General features: G+C 44.5%; 1 long non-coding RNA gene across 1 annotated transcript in view; it reads left to right on the top strand.

The window, feature by feature from the left end:
- LOC137439896 (uncharacterized) overlaps positions 1-16,774 on the top strand; it is a 68,420-nt gene extending 51,646 nt beyond the window's left edge. The window contains exons 2-4 of the long non-coding RNA XR_010987017.2: positions 2,775-2,890; positions 13,318-13,474; positions 16,001-16,774. This is a non-coding gene — a long non-coding RNA (uncharacterized LOC137439896). The remainder of the gene's footprint in view (positions 1-2,774; positions 2,891-13,317; positions 13,475-16,000) is intronic.
- The last annotated feature ends 3,804 nt before the right edge of the window (positions 16,775-20,578 follow it).

Here is a 20,578-nt window from a genome sequence, read left to right as displayed (position 1 = left end):
GAAAGTCCCTGTAGTGTCCATATTGTTTATTCCATGTATCACACCCAGCCCTCTCTCTTCACCAGATCTGCTGATGTCTCAGTTCCCTCCTGGTGTTGTGCTTCCATCTCTCTCCCCCTCTTGTCTCCTGCCCCCTATATTATATATTTCTACGTGTTAGCCCTTATACGAGCCTCGACTTAGTATACAAAAAATATTGTATGTATGTATGTATGTATGCATGTATGTATGCATGTATGTATGCATGTATGTATGTACTCGTATGTACGTTTGACTATATGCACTCCTGAATCGAAGGATGGAATGAGTTGAAAACTGTGGTTGTACTGGTGGAATAAAACTAGTGGAATGAGTTGATGTGGAGGTTTTCGGTGTGTGCATGTGGAGGTTTTCGGTGTGTGCATGTGGAGGTTTTCGGTGTGTGCATGTGGAGGTTTTCGACTCTACAAAAACAAATCCATAGTCACGAGGGTACAGGGTGGAGGGTGGACGAAGGACCCCAATTCTCTTTATGTAAACTAGGGCATGCCCGTACTATATATATGCCCGTACTATATATCTATCTAAAATTATATCCCCCCCCCTCTATTTACATGAAATGGTTTGGTCCATTCGCAACGCCAAAGCGAACGGCGAACGGCTTGCGAGTACAGTGACAATCCCCCCCCCTCTATTTACATGAAATGGTTTCGTCCATTCGCAACGACCACAGAACCCCCCCCTCTATTTACATGGAATGGTTTGGTCCATTCGCAACGCCGGCACACGCGATCGTTCGCTGCTCTCTGATTGGTTGAATCGTTTTTTGTACATAGCTCGGTAAGTAATTGTCCGATTAATATGAAACCTTGAAAAGGCACATCCTCGGGTCCCCAGCAATATACCTGGCAAGTTAAAAGTATATCGGACCCGTGGTTGTCGAGAAACAGCGGTCACAGACAGACAAACGTACAAACGTACAAACGTACAGAGATTACTGGAATTATAGATAGATGTTCTGGTACAGCACCACTCCAGGTGGGAGGGGGTATTACAAGTCATATACTAAAATAAGCCAATTCTGGGGAAATTTATCCATCAGTAATTCTGGGGGAATTACCCATCCGTAATTTTCGGGAAATTTACCCGTCTGTAATTCTGGATGAATTTATCAGTCTATTATTAGAATTATTATTATTATTATTATTAGTAGTAGTTATTTGACTTTTTAAGTCATGCTTCAATTTGCAGTCTATATTCTTGTATTTCTATTTTACTCAGTCAATCTGTACTCCTTAAAAAGGGTCTGAAGCGAGGTCAGGTCATAGTAGAACACAAAGGAAAAAAACCTGTTTTCTTGAATGCTTGTGTTTTCAACCACCCTACGTTAGCACCTGACACGTATGCGAATGTTGAAAGACGAGTTGCCATTTCCCACAACAATACATGAAGATGGTACAATGCCTGTGTGGGCAGGTGAAACACTATTGTTTGTATTGAGCTGTTGAATTGTGGGAAATTTTGGGGCCACACATTAGGAAATTTTGGAGTGACGAACACAACACTCTTATTTAAATTTTGGAGTGACGAACACAACACTCTTATTTAAATTTTGGGGTTGAAAACTGCTGTAGACCATCTTCAGAAAATCAAGTAGAATTTCAAATTTTCGTAAAAACCATATTGTCTTTGCAACTCAAAATGCATGAACCACTCAACCTCAAATTCTATATATGGGCCAATCAAACCACAAAGTGCACAAACTAAAGTACAAATGTGTTTGTGTTTTCTAAGTCTTAAAAAAATATTTTCTACCCCCATTAATCCACCCCAAACCCACTTCCTACAAATTCCCTGTTTTCTTTCCTGAAATCCCCTGCAGTGTCCATCTTGTTTATCCTGTGTACTCCACCGCAGCCCTCTCTCTTCCACAGATGTCCCTGTTCCCTACTGTTGTTGTCCTTCCCTCTCTCTCCCCCTCTTTTCTCCTGCTCCCTTTATTATATTTTCTTTGCGTTAGCTCTCATACGAGCCTAGACTAAGTATACAAAAATAATAATAATTAATAAACAAGTAAAATCATTTGTTATAGTTATCTTTTAACTAAAGAAAAGACCTCAATTAACATTTACATTTCAAAGTCAAGGCTCATGCAGAAGAAGCATGTGAAAGTTTAATGCCGGGTGTCAATGCTGTTGATATTACAGGGTATAACAGATGTATTATGATGCTTTGTATTACTTTTTTCTACAGGCAAGATTATCAGCAAAATGAAATTAATCATTCATTGTCGTCACAATGAGAATGACGGACATCAACACCATCCGATTGTTGACTCATTATGTCACCATGCAGTGACATGAGTAATCTCAATGATTTTGCAACGCCTTTGTGTGATTAGTCGCTTGTGTAATCTCAATAACCCATTGTATTGAAGGTCAAATAATGGGAGGAAAAGACTACTTACTGTACATGGATGAGGAAGTACAAACTGATCCTTCCTGTTGTGTGCTGTTAACTTTTAATTCATCCTTTCTCACTTTGTTTGATTCACAAACTACAATCAGGGTTGAGTCGTGATATTTATGTGTATTCACAAAATAATTGATCCGATTGGCATTCATAAAGTTATAGAAACGAGATACTCCCACCGTTCAAAAAGATGGAATAACCTTTGTATTTTTCAATGTACAAGTGTATATAAATAGTTTGAGGAACGACTGGCAAGATAGTCTCGACTCGAGACTCGAGATGAATGCACTCACCTTTGAAACTGTCAATTTTGTGTTTTGCAGGTTGGGTGAGGCATTAATGTATCCGCCGTCTGTCGGAGAGAGGTTTAACTGGAAGACACATCTACCAGCGCTGGTTTGTGGTTAAATGTCCCACAATCTAATTTCACGAAAAGTAGGTGAGTTATCTACCACATAAAACACAATCTCAGCCTGGGTGTTTGTGAAGATGTCTGTCCCCCTTCATAAGGCTAGGTTTTAAAGGTAAATCTTTTAACACGAATGTGTGTTCACTACGGTCTATTTTTGAGGATAAAACAAACTCGAAAAACATTTTCCATAAAAGAGTAATTATGTCTCTTTAATTGGAATTGCAGACGGTGGCTTGCAAAAGGAGCCTCAAGGGGGGTGTACAGAAACGTTAAAAAAAAATACAAGGCACAGGGAGGTGAAATTCGCTGAATGTGATGTGCAATGCGCGCAGAGTAAAACGAGTGTTCATTTACGTCCGTAGGATGTCTAACAAATAAAGAAGATACAGTATAAGCACATCTGATACAAGGCCGAGGCTTCAGACTTTGGCACGCTCACGAGGCTGCGCCGTCAAATAAACCGGTCCAACACATCATTTTTGACAGGCTTATTACTGGTATGTGTGTATATATATATATATATATATATATATATATATATATATATATATATATATATATATATATGTATGTATGTATGTATGTATGTATGTATGTATGTATATATATTGTTACGGATCTCTCCGTCGGCCCCTTTTCCCCTTATCAAGGGGGGATCAATCCCCTTGTCCGCGACTGACCGACGTGAGTCCTGGGGGTCCCAACGCTCCTCCCGGTCGGGAGCAGCCAGGGTATTTGGTCTATGAAAAGTCCCAAGGACCTGAGTGCCACTCCTGACCGCGAGCAGGGGAGGGACTCCCGCTCGAACCCCGGTTTTAGATGTTATAATTGCCGAGCGGTGTTAGCAACACGACGTTCGAGCCATTACCAAAGACTAAAACCCGATCCTAAACGTTGGCCAAATCGTGCCACAGGTATTCAATGATGGAAAAGACAAGGACTAACGGATGTGAAGGAAAGAAGGCAAGGTAGGAAGGACAAATATAATTTATTACTAACTATTATGTACAAGACCAAAAGAACCAAGGAGAAGGAAAGATAAGAAAATAATTTACAGAAGGATGGAAGGACCAGAAGGACACAGTGCAATATTAACTTATACAAGCTTACTTATACCCAGGGACAAGACACACAAAACAAACTCACGTACACAAAAGGATGGAATGGCAGGAATGGTTTGGGACGGCAGAGGAGGGTCCAGGTAGATGATGGCGTCGAGGTCCGTCTCCAAGCGCGCGCTCCGATCTACGCTTTGGGGTCGAGGCAAAAACCCGGCAAACACAGCTCCGCTTCGCGTCTCACCGACCGGCAATAGGGCCTAGAGGGTCTCGGCCTATTGCCGCAATACAGGCACCCCCTCACGTCTCTCTCTTTCAGTCTTGCTGGATCACGCCTCTCATTCATGCCTTCTCACCGACCTTGTACCTTCTCTGTCCAACTCTCATGAACCTTCAAGCACCTCCCTCCACAGAACTCTCACTTCAGAACTCCCTCTGCAGAACTGCTCGTGGGGCTCCCTCACTCATCTGAGGTGGGGGCTCCCGGCAACGGGTTATATAGGCCACACCCTCTCAAGCCATACCCCTGAGCCTTGGTTGGTCGTTCGGGGCTCCACCCTTCATGATGAGGTGGGGGCCACGCCTTTCTTCTCCGAACCGACCGCGTGTTTAATCGAGGGCGAATGCAGTTGGCAATCGAGGCTTTAGGAATGGGGGGCTTTGGGAATGAAAGGGAATCTACCTTATTTGAATACGGTGCAATGCAATGTCAATTAATGGAAGACACAGCCTTAAACTAATACACATAATAAGGAGATAACTACTTAAGAGGGTATATGATTGGCTACGTGTATGTATTTGGAGTAACTAGGAGGACGACCTATTACCTTTACACACGGAGGGTGATATTTACAACAATTCTCATTACATTACAACAATAAAAAAAACCACAGGATTCTCAAATCCGCAACACTGCACCCTCATCCTCTAGGCACGTCCTCGGGCCTATAAACTTTAACTTTAGTGTGACACGTAGGTGTAGTTCCCTCTACATTTAACCTGACCCTGAGTGTGACAGTTTTAAAGCACAAATAAGTATGTCCCCCTGCAGCATTGCACCCTGCCTAACAGATTTACGCCCACAGCTAACCGAATTGCGGAATTGTCTTCAAACTACACATGAACGGTGGGGAGCATTATTTACAAATGACGCTAATTGTATTTACACAACGCAACGCAGGACCTGCGATTGTTCCTTTTGGGGGGGGGGGGGGGGGGAGACAGCCTGCGCTGCATCGACGCACCAGCACCAATAATCAGCACCATCAGTGCACAGTCACCACAGTTCAAAATAAACAACAAAACAAACCCCTGTTGCTCTTGCCCTTCGGCTCCCTCTGCTGGCCAATGTTCTTCCAGATGTTGTCTTTCTTCATGTTCTTCTTGCTGGCGGCCTATTTGGACATAATAATAACAAGCACAGAACGTGTCCATTGTGTATTTTTATTTAGGGCCCACAGGGGCCGACTAGGGGTGGTTCACCTGTATGCCACGTTACCGAGGTCCACCAGCAAGATCTCGGGCCATCATGGCCGGTTCCAGCAGAGGGGCCATGCCCCAACCCGTGGGGTCCATAAGTGGTGCTCAGCCACCGACATGTGGTCCATAAGTGGTGCATCGATGCAGACAGCTGGTTGCGGGGGTTCTGGCACACAATGGCGGACTCCCGCACGCTCCCCTCGGTGCCCAGAGAGCACGATCCATGGGTCGGGGAAGGAAGACAGAGAGGACAGGTGAGCGAGGGGTAAGGTCACAAGGGTACACATCAATAAGGCACTGCAAGGTGAGGTGCGTCTGGAGACTGAGTGGAGAAAAGCTCGTCCCTACCGTACGTCACCCCCCCTGTTACCTACTCTACCCTTGCCCTTACCCCATATTTACAAAAATCGACACATTTACAAATTCGTCGCTACAGTGACGTCTTCCCCACATTTCCCTTAATGCCAAATTCGTCACCACAATCCCTCTAATCCAAAATTTGCCATCACCCAAATCATCATCAATCCTCATAATGAGGGAGAGATGGAACAACAAAGCACAATGTCACACCCACGTCATGATGCGTCTCCCATTCCAAACATTTGCACAGAAAAATAACAAAACATGGCATGGTGTGGAGTTACGTCATCGCCTCAGGGGAGTGGATGTAGATGGTGCGAGGAGATTCTTAATCCTAACTATCCTCTAAATGACATGAACACACTTTACTCTACCAGGGGTCTTTCCCTGCAAAACCATTGGCCGTCTTACACGATGGGTTCTAAAAACCAATTCCCATTGACCAAACTGTGGTGCTTCATCAATTTGGGGTCTCACTCCCCCGATTCAACTCCCTGTGCCTTTGCACAATTTCTGGGCTGTGACGTGTAGCTCTCCTAGCAGGTCTACCCACCTGCACACCTCCACCACTGTAGTTGCCACCCGAGCTTACCTAGCTCCTCACCCTAACCTAACTAACTGGGGAAGGCCCCTCCTGGCTCTGTCACCCCACTCGGTGCCCTCTGGCATTGGGCTACCCGGGTCCGTCCTCCGGATCCTCGGGCCCCATCCACAACAACTCTACCGGCTCCCAGAGCCCACCTGCGGCCTCACCTGGCCGACATCCTCACAGTGGTGGAGTGCCCAAACCAACTACACACACTAACAGGCTACACGCCCAGCCATTTCCACAACACTAATGCACCCATCCAAACATCATTCTTCCACCCGCACCACAGATGCCAATATCCAACCACAATTTACCTATACCCTCTACCTAACACTTACACTACCCGCCCCGGGTATCCGTGATGGGGGTCCATCCTTCCCCCATTCACACCTTCGCACCATCCACTCCACTCCACAATTTCCATCATACTCACTCCACGACCATCCATTCCAATACTCCAGATATTCCACACTACCATTCCCCATAAACCTGTTGTTGCACACCTGTTGCTGCACACCTGTGCACTCACACCTGGTGCCACCTGCACCCTCCTCCTCTTCCTGGACCATTTGGTCAACACAACTCATCTCACTATCACTCACTCAAACACTGTTCCATACACCTGTCCAGTTGCACACCTGTGCAATCACACCTGTTCAGTCACACCTGTTCAGTCACACCTGTTCCTCACACACTGCTCAATACACTTGAATACACCTCCAACACTCACACGGCATCATCTGAACTACCTGTTGCCCTGCTAACTTAGTGCTCCCCGTCTTCCCTTTAAACTAAGCACATACCACGTCATTATCATCCACTCTAAACTACCTGCGTCCCCACTACAGGTGTCCTTGTCACTAACTAATCTTAACGTTATCTAATGTCATCTTCGCTAGATCCCTACACACGATATATCCTAACCCTCCCGGGCTAGTTTTCACTGCCATCAACCCCATAAGCGAGTGCTCCTTTGCCCCCCTCTGTGAGGGATGACAGAGTTGCCATCCCACCACATCGGGGACGTTACACTACCAATTTCGCTCACCAAATTTCAGCCAATCAAAAATTTGCCAATCATCTGCCAATCCCTGTACCATTACCAATCATCACTCTGCCAATCCTTTGCCAATCTTCAAATTTTGTTTTTCTAATTTCGGGGCCAAAACACTATTACTATCACCATCATTACAGTCCGCTATATCCTAGCCTCGGTGCGTCATGACATCATTAAACTCGGCTTCGTAAAGCTGAGCAATGAATTCGGGTGGTTTGGTCGCCTGCAGGTTGAATCCGTCCGGCTTTCGGTTCAAGGGAGGTGGTTTGGTTGGGCCGAGATTCCACGCACCATCTCGGCGCGGCACCTTGCGGTCCCGGGCCCGATGGCTCAATCTCCCCCGGTCGGAACCCCGTCCCCACGAGGGGGCACCGTCCGCTTCCTCCCACTCGCCCTTGAACCGGACCGGTCGCCTCGCCCGACAAGGCCCGGACTCGACCGTGCGGGGCGGGGCCAAGCCCGAATCGGCAACGACGCTTCGAAGAGAAACGACGCAGCTTCGAACCGCGCCGGGCCTCGCATCCAACAAAGGGCTCCTCGCACCGAGTGCTCGCATCGGCTATCCGTCGCTCTAACCGCTAACCCGGTTACCGTCGATGCTTCACCGGAATGCTCACACGCATACGCTACCCCTTTCACCCTCACAAAACCCGGCGTTCCAACGCTGTCCGTACATTCCACCAACGCTCGCCCTGTTACACACCACACCTCTCGCGCACACTCTTGCGCACACCTCGGTCCACACCTCTCCTCCGTTACGTCCTCCGTAACACTCACCATGGGCGTGCACTCTGGCATCCACCCACTAACGCGCTCACATGGGCTCTCCCACACCCGCGCCATGACCAACTCAGGTGTGCTTCCTCGCACACCCTCGACCATTCCAAGCGTGCATTCTCGCACCCGCTCCACCACCAACTCACTCTCCGGGTCACTCTCACCCTCGCACGTACACTCCGTACACCCCGACGTGCATTCTCGCTCGCACTCGGTTTCACTCCCACACTTTATAACACACCCACTCGCCGACGCACTTTTTTTTCACACGCGTGCCATTTCCACTCACACGGGACCCTTCACCAACGCCCGGATGCTTCCTCGATCCCAAGCGTGCGAAAATTCTTTTGTCGCCAAACATCCTCTTACAAAATCTCCCCGCACAATATACAGCACGACTCACCTGGGGGATCCTCTACTCCACGCGCACCTGCAAACTTCCATTCGGGTTAAGCACAGCATCGTGATGTGAGCAGGGACTTTGCACATTTTCCATTTCTCCCTGCAATTCCCGGGCTACCTCCGTCATCTCTTCAATTTTAATTCCCAGCACTGCTTTGTCTTTGTTCCCCTCGACGACCGTTGGCTTTAATAAAATTCCCTCTACCTCATCGGTCGCCGGCTTTTCCAAACCCCGTGTCGCGATTTCTACCCCCGTCATTGTACCCGCGCTTTCCTCCGCTTCGCTCAACCAGCGCTTCTCGACCCGCGTTACCTCCTCGTGCACCCCTGGGACCCTTTCGCGCACCATGCGATCCATGGTCTCCCTACATTTTTGCATGCGGTCACCCATTCTGTTGGTTATTGCTTCAATTTGGTTTCCCAATCCGTTCGTTATTGCTTCCATTTGGTTTCCCAATCCGTTCGTTGTTGCTTCAATTTGGTTTCCCCATTGTTCCATTTTATCACTCAATTTTTTAAGACCGTCATTCTCCCGCTTCATTCCCGCCATGATTTGGGCCATAACAAATCACATGTACTCCGGCATCTCTGGCTCGGCTGCCGCGACCACGGGCGTGGCTAAATTTGGTGCCGCATTAACCATGTGCGCGAGGACACCATTTTGTGCACCTGATACCCCCTCAACCACATTGCCAATGTTCTCCTCTACTTCGTCCCTCTGATCCTGGGTTACTCCTAACCCCTCCTCTAGCTCACCCACCTGCATCCGATCGCCTTGACCAGCCATGGCGCGATTTCAAAATTCGGGTTTTCCTTGAAAACAAAAGCAATTTCGGTACTTTGTAATTTTGAGCGCGTTAAACGCTTCAGGTCCGAATCAGACACTTCTGACACCAATTTGTTACGGTCCGCGGCTTAGGATGTTATTTTACCGAGCGGTGGTGTTGCCGCGGCCGAACAGTGCTTCCCTGATTAATACCCGATTTACCCCAAACTTTGGCCATATCGCACCGCAGCTGCCCAATATGGAAAACTCTAAAGCGACCGAATGCAAAGAGGAAGAAGACGTACAGAAGGGTAACTGGGTTTATTATTATGTACACACATAAGCAAACAGAAGCAGTCACGTTTATTTACAGGGACATGAGACGCAGGTGACACAGTGAAATCTTTAGCTTATACAGACTTATTGTTACTACCCAGGACAGCACGAACAAAACAAACTCACGTACGCAAATGGATGGAAATTGCAGGCAGGAATGACAGGAGGTGGGTGGCTGGAGGAAGGCACGGAGCTGGCTGGAGTTTGATCCCGCACGGGACGTCGGGCTGGACCTCGACGGCCGCCGATGCCAACGATCCTGTCGTGTGCGCGGGGTAGCGGGTCGGAGCTGCTTGGTGGAGCCAAGCCAACGCTGCTGGTGGGGGGTCTGGTGTGACGGGTTCTCTCTCCCTCTCTCACTAACTCCAGGACTCTTTCTCTCTTGCTTAGTCCAACTCTTCCTCACCACCTACAACTCAACGCAACCCCTCCACTCTACGCAAACACTGACCACCACTGACGACCAACCCAGCTCTGACCAAAAAAACCACACACTCCGCTCTTGTCGTAGCTCATCCCCGTAAAAGCTCATCTGCCTCTTTGGAACGCCCCAGCTGCGGGTTATATAGGCCCCGCCCCTCAACCTTCGCGAACCTCCTTGATGTTTCTCTCCACACCCTCTCCAAGTCCAACCCCTTGTTCGTGGTTGGTTGAGTGGGGCTGACTCACTCCTCCCCTCTATGACGAGGTGGGGACCCGCCTTTCTTCCCCAACCCTGCCTCGTGGCCAATGGCGGCAATTGTTGGTTGGCAATGCGAATGGCAATTGACGAAAGGGGAAATGGAGGTTTTTGGGAATGGGAATGAAGGGAATCTATCTTTTTCACTTGGTGCAATGGAGTATTTAAGTTAATGGGAGACACAGCCTTACTCTAAGACACATAATAAGATATAAGCTACTGAAAAAGGGTATTCTATGATTAGCTGACGTGTATGCTTTTGGACTAATTACCGAGACGCCCTTTTTACCTTTATACAACTCTGGAGGCAGGAGGGGCCATATCCAACAATGTTCATCACCATCTCCAATATAATACAACACAATCAAAAAAATGCAATCCTCATATCCGCAACAATATATATATATATACAGACTTGGCATTTAATATGGAATTTTTTTTTGTGGGGGTGAACTTACTTTTCAAGATGACTTAGAACCAAAAGTTCATTGGAATTATGTTGAAATTATTCCAGATTTTGTTAATGTGACTTTTAAAGGAAACAAAAACCACATTTGACATTTCAAAGCAAATAAATTGATCCTTGAAATTGATGTAAACTGATATCGAACTCAATTCACGGACAGTACTGTGTTAAACTTCTGTACGTCTTCCAGAAGTATCTCTTTATTTTGCACATTAGCCAAATTATTTTTCAACAAAAACAAAAGCTAAATTATGACTGGCATTACGGACAGTAAAATTACAGTTCAGTACTTCATGAAACCCCCACGAGCATTCAGGAGAGCACGTACACGTCGAGGCATGCTGTTCACGAGATTTGCCAAGGTTTAGACAGGAATCGCTTGCCATGCAGTGACAATAGCCTGCTGCAATTCATGCACAGAGGCAGGCTGCTGGTCCAAGTTGTCGATTTGACGCGTTAATTCTGCCCACAAGTTCTCTATCGGATTCATATCCGGGGACATGGCAGGCCACTCCATTTGCTCCACACCACGGTCAGCAAGAAAGTGTTGGATCATGCGAGCACGATGAGGCCGTGCATTATCATCTTGGAAGACAAAGTTTCCTCGAAAGGCTGCACGAGCAAATGGAAGCAATGTTTCTTCCAGAATGACCCTGTACTTGAACTGGTTCAGGTTTCCATTCAGAACAACCAGGCCAGTTTTGCCCCCTGCATGAAAAGCAGCCCAAACTGTCACCCCACCACCTCCAGCTTGGACTCTTGGCACTATCCAATCTTCGTTGTGGGCTTCATGCACTTGTCTGCGCACTCGGACGCGGCCATCTTGACGATAGACCAGAAATCTAGACTCGTCACTGAAGGTCACATGATTCCAGTGTCCTGGCTGCCATTGATGGTGCTCTCTGGCCCACTGCAATCGGCGCTGGCTGTGTTGTCTGGTCAGGCGTGGCTTTCTCAGGGGATGCCTGGCATGATAGCCTGCTTGAACCAGTCGTTGGTTGACTAGCCTTCTGGATACAGGCACATTTGTCAGTTGCTGCCACTCAGCCCTAAGCCGATTAGCTGACTTGGTACGGCCATTGCAGACTAACCGGTGCAGCTGGCGATCATCTCTCCTTGTGGTTCTGCGTGGATGTCCTGGCCTCGGTATTGGAGTAGGGACACCCCTCTGAGCATTTCGTTTCAGGATCTTTGATACCTGAACTTGAGTGATGCCATACTGCCGAGCAATAGCACGCTGTTTCATGCCAGAATTTCGTAAAGCCACCACTCCATGACAAACAGCATTGTCAAGTTGACGGACCATCTTCAGAGGAAGCAGCAATAACTTTTGTAGACGTGCAGCAGTTGTTGTCCACTAATACAGAACGCAACAACCCTTATATACCCGATTGTGAAGCCAAGCGTCAAATGTACCTGTCCTTACATTTTGTCATGCCACCTGTGATATAATCCTGTTATTGACTTCTTGCTGCGAAAGACAATCAGTGACATGGTTCTTTCAACAAAGACATCACCGAAGGGTAAAAGAAACTCACCAGATTGATATACTGAGTTCAGAAAGTAAACCCAAGTCAAGAAAAAAAAAAAATTCCATATTAAATGCCAAGTCTGTATATATATATATTATATATATATATATATATATATATTATATATATATATATATATATTATGTATATATATATATATATATATATATATATATATATATATATATATATATATATATATACATACAGGGGGCTGCAAAAGTAGGTATACAGTAATGAAAAACAAAACGTGTGCACAAAACGTATTTTATTGATTATACAAGCATATCAATAATAACATATCAATAATAAACATATCAATAATAAACATATTAATCCCTCAAATGTTCAAACTGTTTGCCCCTGGCATTCACACACTCCACTAGTCGAGTGTGGACATCCATGCACACTCTGGCACAAAGGTCTTTATCAGCATCAATTTCCTGGTGTGTGTATATATATATATATATATATATATATATATATATATATATATATATATATATATATATATATATATATATATATTTATATGTATATCTCACCATGAACAAATTATAAGTTCCTGCCACTTTCGGTCAAACGTCAAGCTTGGCCATTCAGTTGTGCCAAAAAGACGTGGGACCTAAAGCATTCCTCATGTGATAACATGAGGAGTTGGAAATAATTGGAGCCCATGAAAAGTATAATTCAATTGTTATTTACAAAGTTTAACAAATAAGGAAATCTTGTTTCTTTCAAGTTGTACATAGTGTCCATAAATTATGATTCCAAATTCAACCATTAATGAAGAAAATAAATTGGATACACCGATGCGGTTTTCTGCATGTGAAAGAACATTTCTCAAAGTTTTATTAACTTGACACGTGACATCACATTTACTTTAAATGGCGCCCTCGCAAGAAAAGTTACAATGTGTTGCCTGGTTAAAAGAGACCGCATCTGCCACGCAGGTTCAACGAAGCTTCAGAACGACCTGTTGAAGGCAGCTACCATTGAGAAAGACCGACGATTCGTTTGTGGCACAGAACGTTTACGGAGACCTGCAGATTCCTGCAGAGGAAGGGACAGGCCGGCTAAGCACAAGTGGCGAGGATGTGAAACACTTAGGTAAGTCGTTCGAGTGCAGTTCCTTAAGCCCATATCGGATTCGGATGATGATCTTGACAAACTTGACGATAAAACTTTAAGAATTGTTATTTCACATGCAGCAAACCGTATTGTTGAATCCCATTTCATTGTTTATTTTTTGTTATGGTTTGAATTTGTAAACGCCCTGTGTATGCTCTATTTTGAAAAATGCAAAGTATCTTGGCATTTCTTCAAATATTGTGAATATCTCATCCCACAAACCTTTTCAACATCCCATGTAATAATATGGAAAAATTGACAGGAATAATGAAAAAAGAAAAACATTAGCCTCACGACAGGTGGGTTGAAAAAGATCCATATTTTGAATAAAATAATTTTTAATTTAAAAATACCCATACTGAGAGCCTTAATTTACAACAATAGGTTTTAATTACTGTACAATAGGGTTTAATAGGTTTTAATAGAAAATGTTGGCATAGAAAAGCAAACAATGATAAAACTATTTTGGAATATCGATACGATTGAGGAGACCATGTGAAGTATCTGCCCATGGATTATTGAGAGCACGTACGCTAAACAAGGTGCCATCTTTGTCGTGCTCTTTCAATACAGCGTCTATACCTATTACCGGAGCTACCTCTTCATTAGAAAATGTGATATCGTGTCTGTTATTCTCCTAACTATTGATGATTCGTCCACCTCAATAAACTCCCGATGCAGACTCTGTGTATTCTACTACATGTCCCCACTGCCCTTCCCTCACCCCATCTCCTCCATTCACCCTCCTCAGCCACTCTCTGCCACAACAAACGAAATGCTCGTTGCCTTGGACTTTGAGCTGTCTCAGCTGAATGTAGACTTCAGATACAAGGGTTAGTAAAGTGTGCATGTTTGGTAGGAGGTTGCTTTCCGAGGAAGGTATCGGTGCATTAAAGTCCGAGGAAGGAAGCCACACGCCGATGGGTTTTGAAGAACACCTGTTGCAGACAATATTGTCTTTTTAAATTCTAACTTCCCAATTTATTCCACTGTCAAGTTCTGAACTTCAACTGTAACTCAGCTGGCCAAATTATTCGAGGAACTAACAGGTGGAGAGAAGTCTGATGAATTTTAGTGATCAGTCAGACGATGAAAATATTTAGATGCCCTGCACAATTAGTTTCCTCCGACTATCAATCACAACACCTGTGTAGCAGGGATTTTACCAAGAAAATAGAGTAAAAATGTCTCATCATTAGAAGATCTTGTAAAATAAACTTTCGAGTTTAGAGCCTAACAGAAGAACAAATGTGTCACAAATGCTAAATTCATGACATAGGTGGTATCTCAAATGCCGACTTGATGGTAATTAATAGAGGACATAATGACCTACAGCGAGCGTGATCAACTGTTGGACCAAATTGACACAGGTGAAGTCTCTTATTTGGGGCATAAAACTGACGAAAAGTGTTCACTGACATGCACTGTATGCGTAAGCTTTTGCCATGTGCTCTTTCTCATGCCCACCCTTCCAACCTGAAAAAACACAGGAATGGCAGTATATACTGTACAGTGGAAACATTCCCTCCAGCTTAGAAACCACAGAATCTTTCTTGCAGTTCTTTCAGCATCTTGCAGTCTGCTCTCAGGCTGAACTTGCTGGGGCGACCTGGCCTGAACAAGTTGGCAGTTGTTTGGAATCTTCTCCAATTGTAGATGATCTTCCGGACAGTCGAATGATTGATTTCAAATTGTTTGGAGATCTTTTTAAATCCCTTCCCAGACTCGTAGGCATCTATAACCTTCTTTCTGAAGGCGACAGAGAGCTCTTTTGAGCTCGGCATGGTGACGCCGCACACTTCAACAACAAAGAGCAAACCAAACTAAATGTCTGAGGTTTAAATAAGACAGGTTCCTCCAAGATCCTCTCTAACGATGTTCTAATCATTTGCACCTGAGCTGGTGCACCTGATTCTAGTTTTAGGTATTTGAAGTAGTGATAAATGTAGGGGTGTACTTACTTTTTCCACATGCGAAATTTGCATTTATGTTTATTTAAATTATACAATGGACTACAAAATGTAAATGTTTCATGATATTTGTTATATTATATCACCTTTATCTATCAATATTGTTGAAATGAAGATCAAATAGCTGTATGTTGAAATATGTTGAAAAATTCAAAACTTTACATGGGGTGTAGGCCCTACTTACTTTTTCACATGACTGTATATATATATACAATATGTATATATATTGTTGCGGATATGAGGATTGCATTTTTTTGATTGTGTTGTATTGTGGTAAATTGGTGATGAATATTGTTTATTCTGCGCCTCCTGCCTCCGGAGCTGTATAAAGGTCAAAGGGCGTCCCATAATTAGTCCAAGAGCATGCACGTCAGCCCATCATAGAATACCCCTGTTTGATAGTTATATCTTATTATGTGTTTTAGGGTAAGGCTGTGTCTCCCATTAATTGAAATACTCCATTGCACCAGTGAAAGAGATAGATTCCCTTCATTCCCATTCCCAAAACTTTCATTTCCCCTTTCGTCATTGCCAGGCCTCGAGTGCCATTGCCAAGAACCTCCCCTCCAATTGCCGCCATTGACCACGAGGCAGGGTCGGAGAATAAAGGCGTGTCTCCACCTCGTCATAGAGGGGAGGAGTGAGCCAGCCCCACTCGACCAACCATGAGCCAGGGGTTTGGCTAGAGAGGGCGGAGGAAGAGCGATCGGGAAGGTTCGCAAAGGTTGAGGGGCGGGGCCTATATAACCCACGGCAGGGCGTTTCCCGAAGAGATGAGCTTTTACAGAGAGACGAGAGGGAGTCCAAGCAGTTGGGTCCAAGAGAGGCGCTTTGAGTTGAGTCCGGGAGAAGTCCAGAGTTGAGCTGCAGCTCGAGCCACCGAAACTGCACTTACTACAGCTCGAGCCACCGAAACTGCATTTACTGCAGCTCGAGCCACCGAAACTGCACTTACTACAGCTCGAGCCACCGAAACTGCATTTACTGCAGCTGGAGCCACCGAAACTGCAGCCACAGCAGCGTGAGGCCTGGACGGCAGTTTGGAGCAGGGCCGCGAAGGAGCGGCGGCTGCCCGACGAGTCGATCGGCTGCAGGACCAGTTGGACCTCCCTATCCCGCCAGCCATCCATCTCCCGCCAGTCCTATCATCATTCCCCGCGTGAGTCTGTCCTTGTTTGTTCTGTCCCTGGGTTAATTAAGCTTGTATAAGCTAAGGATTTCACTGTGTCTCCTGCATCTCATGTGCCTGTAAATAAACGTGACTGCTTTCTTCTTGCTTATATGTGTAAATAATAAACCCAGTTACTCTTCTGTACGTCTTCTTCCTCTTTGCATTCGGTCGCTTTCGAGTTTTCCCGATTGAATAGCGGTGGCGCGATCCGGCCAAAGTTTGGGGTAAATCGGGTTTTAGAAACGGGGAATAACTGTTCGGTCGCGGAGCCTCCGCTCGGCAAATATAACATCTTTAACCGCGTCCGTAACAATATATATATATATATATATATATATATATATATATATATATATATATATATATATATATATATATATATATGTATTACAGATGGGTATTTCCAAAGTTTTTCTGTTGAATTATACCGGGATACAGATACCTGCACTGCGATACATATGACAATACACTACAGTTATGCATTCTGCCAAATCAGTGTTCAAACTTGTTCCAACATCTTTCTTTGCAGTAATTTCAGGTGTGACTTAATAAATGATGAACACAAGTCAATTTAAATGATGAAAACAAGTCACTACCTATAGTCGGCTGAGAGGTGGAACCTTTGAATACGTGTGTTGACTTGAATGGCTTTACTAGTCATTTCTTTCCTGCTTTGTGAACAGACTGTGAATGTGACAGCTGAAGTGGATGGCGTTGACAGATGTGTCGTCAAATTTGTTGTCCCTCCGGCGTCTTTGATAAAGGCATTAAAATGGTGACAAATGGTAATGTCCTCTTCAGTTTTGTTATCACTTTTGCTTTGCTTTAACTCAAAACTACTCCAAAAATCGGCCCTTTCTCACATCTTTACAACTACGTGGGACTCCGCCATCTTGCCCGTTGCCATGGGTGTTGTACATGCATGTCGGGTAATTGATGTCATCTCACATTCAAGCATGACTTGCGCAGTTTTGAATATCCGTTTTTATCACCTGTTATTTTCAAAGTGCCTATTTGTAACCAAAATATTCATAAATTAAAATAATGAAATCCAGTGGTATGTTAAAATGTATTGGACTACAAGTCATACAATCCTGGAAAATTCCACAGTCTCACTCTGTCACTTTGAAATGCTCATCAAAATAACACACCTATCTATTTCTTTGGTCATCTATTGGAACAAGTTCAGTTCCTTGAATTTCAAGGCCTCATCATCTGCCATGACCTTTTCTGGGCCGACCATGGAACAAATCTGGCCTCCAAAGCAAGCCACAGATTGGGCATTCTCCATCGATCCAAAACTTTATTTGGAAAATCAGAGCTACTCAAAGTCTGCAAGGCCTTAATTGTTAATCGCACAATGGAGATTGCTCTATCTCTCCTGGATTGACACTCCAGCATCACGCTGGTCTCTCCTGGATTCTGTGGAATCTCGAGCTCTCAAAATTATTGGAATGGGACTGCGCATCTCAACTCTTTTATCCCTCACTTCTTCCATTTCTGGAATCACTGTTCCAGAGACTGTTGTGTCTCACTTTTCCTCCCAGGATTTCAATTGTGTCATCCCTCATCCTGACCCATTATCTTTATTACTCCCATTAACCCTTCCTAGCCCAGCACCATTCCTCCCCACACCTATTGTCTTTCCAAGTCTCCCTCTATTTTGTCCTTCAGCTCTTCTGTTGGTGTTTCCCCCCTCTCTCTACTGCATTCCTCTTGTTCTGTTGCGTCCCGGTCCGTTCAGCGTTCTTGCTCTTCCATGAGCCTTGACTCAGTATGCAAAAGAAAAACTCCGCATTGGCGCTTTTGAACCCATTTGTTCCACTTCAATTGTGACTCTCTTAGATAGACAATAAATATTATTACTACAGACATTGTCACAAGCGTTCAAAGTCACCCATTCTGACAGTATGGTTATTGAGCCAGCATATAATTACAACAACATATGAACAAAGAAGGCAATGAGATGTTGAGAAAAAAAAGAGAAGCAGTAGTCCTACCATACTCCAGCTCCAACAAACCAAACATTGAAGGATATTTTAGGCCGTGCGCCAGTTTTAGTTGTGAAGTCCGTTCTATGCATTTCCAGCACATTCAATGGTGCCCCTTTGACTTGTGTTACATGCCTCAACCGTGTCCCAAACACATGAGTCAACAGGTTTAAATAACTACACAATTTTGGAATGCGTAAGTCTCTCAACATAACAAAAGTTCACGCGAAAATCACCTCCAGTAGAATAAATGAAATAAGCTCTAGGGAAACCAGGTAGTAAAACTGTTGAAAAAAAGGTGTTTTTTTGGTCCGATTACCACGCTGTGTTAAAATGAACCTTTCGTGCGTTACTCTTTGTACACTGGCAGTTGCCTGTCATTTTGCAACTTATCTCTATCGAAAAACAGAACTGCAACAATGTAATCCGAGATACCATGCAAGTTATGGCGCATATCCTGGTCCCTTGTTATGGACTACCTTCTGCTTTCGTGAACTGCATCACTTCTCCTTTTGGCCTTTTCTCTGAATATACTCGTCAACATCTCTGTTTAACGTTATTTTTACTCAAGGTCATTCATATGAAAGATTGGCAGACAGGACAGCTGATAGATAGGAGCACTCTCCTCTGAGCTGTCTCGTCTCGGCTCGAATCTCAACCAGCTATACACTGTTATCCTGGTGATTTGCACGCAGGGCGAGGCACCAATCTGTGTGCTATCCATCAAAAGAACGTTAAGCCGGAGGACTCCGTCTGCCAGCACTGGTTGATGGACATTAAGGATCACACCGTGTCTTCGCAGAGAGGACATTGTGAGATCATATACCATGGAAAGTTTCCCTGAGTTATTGCCGGCACCCTGAACAAACTACAAATTCCTGCCACATTCAGTCAAACATCAGGCCAGTAGGCCAGACAATTCATGAAAGACTTGAACCAAAAACTTTTCCTTTCAGCCCCTGACTCAGGCCCTTAAAAGAAATAGTAAACATTCGCATGAAATAAGAAATATTACTGTTTCTCTAAATTGGAGAGGCCTAGTAAATTGCACAATCCCACCCCGCACCCCCAAAAGGTCATTTTCAAATCCTGACTTGATTGTGGCCAGAAAGGCAACGGTAAGAAACCCCATTACATCCCTCACGATGAGAATGTTTTCGCAGCACATAATATCATGCTTTGTGGAATTGTCAACTTTAGATTCTGAAAATGGTCGACAAGGGTTGTAGAAACCTATCATTGTCTGAAGTCTACAAGGGTTGTAGAAACCTATCATTGTCTGGTCTACAAGGGTCGTAGAAACCTATCATTGTCTGAAGTCTACAAGGGTTGTAGAAACCTATCATTGTCTGAAGTCTACAAGGGTTGTAGAAACCTATCATTGTCTGAACTCTACAAAGGTTGTAGAAACCTATCATTATCTGAAGTCCACAAGGGTTGTAGAAACCTATCATTGTCTGGTCTACAAGGGTCGTAGAAACCTATCATTGTCTGAAGTCTACAAGGGTTGTAGAAACCTATCATTGTCTGAAGTCTACAAGGGTTGTAGAAACCTATCATTGTCTGAACTCTACAAAGGTTGTAGAAACCTATCATTGTCTGAACGCTACAAGGGTCATAGAAACCTATCATGGTCTGAAGTCTACAAGGGTTGTAGAAACCTATCATTGTCTGAAGTCTACAAGGGTTGTAGACACCTATCATTGTCTGAACTCTACAAGGGTTGTAGAAACCTATCATTGTCTGAACTCTACAAGGGTTGTAGAAACCTATATTGTCTGAAGTCTACAAGGGTTGTAGAAACCTATCATTGTCTGAACGCTACAAGGGTCGTAGAAACCTATCATTGTCTGAAGTCTACAAGGGTTGTAGAAACCTATCATTGTCTGAAGTCTACAAGGGTTGTAGACACCTACCATTGTCTAAAGTCTACAAGGGTTGTAGAAACCTA

This window comes from Myxine glutinosa, chromosome 1 (assembly GCF_964187855.1).
Source record: "Myxine glutinosa chromosome 1, kmMyxGlut1.1, whole genome shotgun sequence".
Lineage (NCBI taxonomy): Eukaryota > Metazoa > Chordata > Myxini > Myxiniformes > Myxinidae > Myxine > Myxine glutinosa.
This window is presented reverse-complemented; position numbering and strand designations above follow the sequence as displayed.